The sequence below is a fragment of the Euprymna scolopes genome, chromosome 1, assembly GCF_053919585.1.
Source record: "Euprymna scolopes isolate OS-2025 chromosome 1, ASM5391958v1, whole genome shotgun sequence".
In the NCBI taxonomy this organism is placed as follows: domain Eukaryota; kingdom Metazoa; phylum Mollusca; class Cephalopoda; order Sepiida; family Sepiolidae; genus Euprymna; species Euprymna scolopes.
This window is the reverse complement of record NC_136482.1, coordinates 170,697,287-170,702,482: the sequence shown is the minus strand read 5'-3', so window position 1 is coordinate 170,702,482 and position 5,196 is coordinate 170,697,287. Positions and strand designations below refer to the sequence as shown.

The following is a 5,196-nucleotide window of genomic DNA, read 5'->3' as shown; positions in this document are numbered from 1 at the left end:
ATGCCATGTCACTGCGTGTACAAACCCATATTTTCTTTAAATTATACGTCGACCTTTGTTTTTAATGTTTGTAACTTCAAATAAGTTAACCTGGATAAAATTTTATATCAGTTTTTGTTACGTATTGCGATTATTTTCGTTTTGCTAATTTGTTAGTTTTAAATTGATTTGTATGCGCTAAATTATGTCGCTAAATATTTTTAATTTTAAAAGGGAAAATTATATTTAATATATAGGGGAGACAATTCTTTCAAAGCAATTGTTATCGCTCTTCCATTTTGTAAGTACAGTTTTAGTCGCCTTAAATCAAAACGGTGTAAAAAAAAATTCTATTAATTTTGTTTTATTTGAATTGAAACTTTCATTTGTAATTTTAATAACCAAACTCATTTGAAACAATCTACACTTTTCTAATACGTAAATTTATTAATCGTTGAATTATGTTAAGCTCAGCCATCTTAAAGTTGTTAAACGCCTTCTTGTTTTTGATTTTCAAACATGTTGAAAAATGAATAAAAGAAAACATCTGTTTAAAGATGAGTTTGATGCTTTACACTGAATTCAGAAAAGGTAATTTTCTTTTGTCTTTTTCGTGTTGTTTGCATGTGTCAAAAAAGTTGAAAGGCAATAATTAGAAGTGAGTAGGGAACAATCTGAGGTGCAAAAAGGAAATGCTCGTTTAGCGACCCGCCCAACAAGGTTTAACAAGTATCGAATTTCGTCGCTTTTGCTTTTTATTTATTTGATATTTACCGTGACATGGTCTGCTGACCTATATTCGATGGGTTTCTAACAGTATTTTATATAGTTTCTTATTTTCCCAGACTTACCGTGTTCAAGAGAGAGTCGGGCGCCATTTTAAATTTTCCAATACATCGGTAAACACTGTTTTTCGAGCTGAATAAACACTAAAAAAAATATCCAGTTAAGTTGAAATGTAACTTATCTTGCCTTTGATAACATTTATTTGTTATATATTTGTTTTATACAACTTTTTCGAATCTATGTGTATATAGTAATACAAACCCCTAATTTAATTTTTTGCGTGGCCAGTGGGGGGGGGGTGACGGCCATGATTTTGGTGGAACGGCCTGTTATTTATGTAGGACACGCTCGTGCTCGACTAGGTTAATATGCATGTTTATCATAAACGCATGACAATAAGTTATATCACAAAAAAACTTGGGTTTGTATTACTGTACACATAGATTCGAAAAAGTTGTCAAAAAACAAATATATAACAAATAAATGTTATCAAAGGCAAGATAAGTTACTTTTCTACCTAACTGGATATATTTTTTGTGTTTTTATTCAATGTAACATATTTATTCAGCTCGAAAAACATACAGTGTTTTTTTTTACCGATGTATGTATTGGAAAATTCAAGATGGCGTCGTCTCACACCCTCTTTAACACCGTAAGTTTGGGAAAAGGTGTTATAAATAAAAAACTATACAAAATACTATTAAAAACCCGCCGAATATATGTCAACCTATTCCACGGTAACATATATTGAGCGAGTTTTTAACAGTATTTTAACCGGTTTTTTATTTATTACACCTTTTTCCAAACTTACCGTGTTAAAGAGAGAATCGGCCGCCATCTTGAATTTTCCAATACATCGGTAAACACTGTATGGTTTTCGAGCTGAATAAACATGTTAAATTGAATAAAAACACGAAAATTATATCCAGTTTGGTAGAAAAGTAACTTATCTTGCTTTTGATAACATTTATTTGTTATATATTTGTTGTTTTGACAACTTTTTCGAATCTATGTGTACAGTAATACAAACCCGATTAAAAAGTTTAAATGAGAAATCTGAAAAACCTGTAAGTGTCAAATATAAAATCATTTTTGGTACTTGTACAGTTTAATCAAGACATTCAAAAGTAAAAATATTAAAAAAAAAAGGTTATATTGTACGTATCCGTTTTGGACTGAAGATCTCCAAAAAAAATTTCATTTAATTTGATTGAGTAGTTTTTTTTTTGTTTTTGTTTTTTGTTTTACAGCGGAAAACACGTTCTTATGAGAGCGCGTTGAAGTCAGCCATTATGGAATTTGTTGAACACGCCACGGGGAGATAACTCCATGTAAAGTGCCGATACTCCCTCCCCATCTTTATTACTAGCTTTTCTTCCTAAAAATCGAAACTTTTGCTCGGTATCATAACAAATTGTTTTTTCACTGTAAAAAAAAAAACAAACTACTTGATGAAATTAAGTGAAATTTTTTTTTTTCGGAGAACTTCATTCCATAACGGATACTTGCAATATAACCTTTTTTTGATGTTTTCATTTTTTAATGTCTTGATTAAACTGTACAAGTACCTCATTTTTTATTTATTTATTTTTTGTTGTAAGTCCGATATTTCGCTAATAAATAGCCTCTTCAGGGTAGGAAGTTTAAGTTTTTTTCTGTTTTTGGTATTATGGTGGACGCAATGTTTCAACAGAAGAGAAGAAAATTGTACGTCCTATTTCGGTAAGTCCACGTGTGTTATGCTCCGGTTTTCGAGCGGAAATTTAAAGCAAAAGATGATCTCACACTTTTTGAAAAGTGTGTGACCATATTTTCCTATTACAAAGTTTATCAAATTAAAAAGAAAGTTATACGAGGGTCATTCCAAAAGTAAAGCCTCCTATTTTTTTAATTTAACTCAAAAAGTTGAGGAGCTACAAAGACGGACTTGGTTTCTTAAAGTGTCACACCGAAGTGAAACTTTCAGGTCATGAATGCATAAGTTCAGTCAGCGTCGGAATAAAAAAAATAGGAGGCATTATTTTGGAAGGCCTTTGTAAATGTAGATAAGGACTTTCCAATGAAGTACAAGCACTCTCCACAAAACAAATGAAATTCGATTTTTGTAGGCGATTTTAGAACTCAAATTTGGAATTTAAAACAAAATTGGACATTGTATTGGAATGATACCATCACTTTTATTCTTACTTTAAATATTTGCATATTTTTCGATTTTAAATTGTTTTCATTTGTTTTTAAATTTCCCCAAATAAAGTTATATTCATAGGAAGTTGTTTTCAAGTCAAATGCTGTAAAGATTAAATTATTGAACTGTGAACAAAAATACTCATCTTATTTGGATATATAAGTAAACAAAATCCGTTTTCGTTTGTTTTTTGGGGGTTGCTGATTTCAGAATTTGTAACCTCTCTCCATAAAAAAGTCTAAAAAAATAAAAATTTTTTAAATATTTGGTTGGTACAAAAGATCGTAAGTCCTTTCATAATAAACTTTATTAATCGAAATAAAAACCATTAGAATCAATACATTTTTGCCAACGGGAAACAAGTTTATTTATCTCATTAGCATAGAAATACGGGGTTCTGGAAGCGATGAAGTCATTAAAGGCAGATTCGGCACCATCTCGACTTTTGGAGCATTTTTCGTGCAGGAAGTTGTCAAAATGCTTGAAAAAGTAATAATTGGTGGGCAAGAAGTCTGGTGAATATTGAGTCTTGTAGCAGAATTCGTCAGAAGGAGAATTGTTACCTTCATATTGACCAATCTCGGGCACATGTTTGAGCTTCTGGTGCATTTCATCAGTTTGTCGGCATTACTTCTCCGCCGTAATCGTTTCACCTGAATTCAAGACACCTTGATAAGTGGTGACTCCTTTATAAAAAAGAAAAAAAAAAAAGAGAGAGTGAGGAAAGCTATAAAGAAAAAAAGGAAGAAATGATAGGTTTAAAGTTAGAAGCCCACACAGAAGTGGGGAGAGGAAGTTATAAGTAACATTAAACTCATCCTGCAGATGGGACACATTTGACCATAACAATAGTGGGAGTTATTAATTTGTTTATTTATTTATTTTATTTTATTGTTATGTCTGAGACTTTGTTATATTTGCGATAAAAAATACATTAAAATTAAGTTTTTTATTTGGGAGTGATCAAAATAGTGATTTAAAATTAAAATAGTAATCTATATATATAAAAACGAAAATGTGTGTATGTATGTTCGCTTTTCGTGTATGTCCAAGAAAGCTCAATTTGTTTACACAAAAAGCATCGCTTGATACGCTAATGTTTTATCGTGTATCACTTCCCAATATGCTCAACTATATATATATATATATATATATATATATATATGAGTTTCAGAATGTGAGAGATTGTATAATAAATTCCACAGCCAAACAACGTCGCATTTGTGAGCTGCGACGTTGTTTGGCTGTGGAATTTATTATATATATATGTATATATATATATATATATTACATTTTCACCCGAAATAAGACACTGCGCCACTTTTATGTAGGGGGCTACTATCAGGGACATAAGTTGTAGGGATACTATGTAGGGAGTTGAGCAGCAATATGTCTGTTCATATTACACTTGAACTTCTGCATGTCAGTACAGTAAGGGAAGCAGGAACCCGGAAGGGAATTCCAAAGTGTAGCAGTTCTGGGGAAGTCACTATTAGAGTAGAAGGCTTTCTTACATTTAGGGATCTCTACTGAGTAGGGGAGGGACTGCTTGTCGAGTTTGTCGGGGGTATTTATGTCGAGAGGGTACAAGGGCTTATCGCTCGTCAGAGCATCCACCATTAAAATACTTGTAAAACAGGCAGAGGGATGCAACATTTCGTCGGTAGGACAGGGGCTGAAGTTTAGATGACAGTTCAGGACCTATTAGGTTGGAGACTTTCTTTTGGATCCTGTCCAGGAGCGAGAGACTAGTAGCAGATGCACCAGCCCAAATGTGACAGCAGTACTCCATACACGGGCGAATGGTGGATTTGTAGAGGTATAGGATACTTTCAGGCGTAAGTAACTTTCTAGCACGATAGAGAGAGCCCACTTTCTTTGCAGCAGCCTTAGCAATAATCTCGATGTATCTATTCCAACTCATGTTTCCTGTGAACATTAAGCCAAGGAGCTTGAACGAAGTGCTCTCAGGTAAAGTATTTCTAACCATAGCTATTGGTGGTTGGTAAGGTTTCATGTAATTATTAAAAGGAACGAGCTTCGACTTGACAGCGTTGAATGTTACCATCCATTTTTTACCCCATTCCACTACAGACTGAAGGTCTTCCTCTAGTGTTTTGGCCATTACCTTAGATATGTGCTCATTAGTTTTCCCCACATGCCTGTTATAGAGCGTGGTGTTGTCGGTAAATATACCCATCTCAGAGACAATTTTATCAGGCAAGTCAGTTATGAATATCAGAAAT

At 33.0% G+C, this 5,196-nt stretch overlaps 1 protein-coding gene across 1 annotated transcript in view; it reads left to right on the top strand.

Moving 5' to 3' along the window:
- The first annotated feature begins 303 nt into the window (after window positions 1-303).
- Window positions 304-5,196, top strand: part of LOC145277366 (uncharacterized) — a 10,791-nt gene continuing 5,898 nt past the window's right edge. Inside the window, exon 1 of the mRNA XM_080128792.1 lies at window positions 304-570. The gene's annotated coding sequence lies outside the window, so the exon portion shown is untranslated. The remainder of the gene's footprint in view (window positions 571-5,196) is intronic.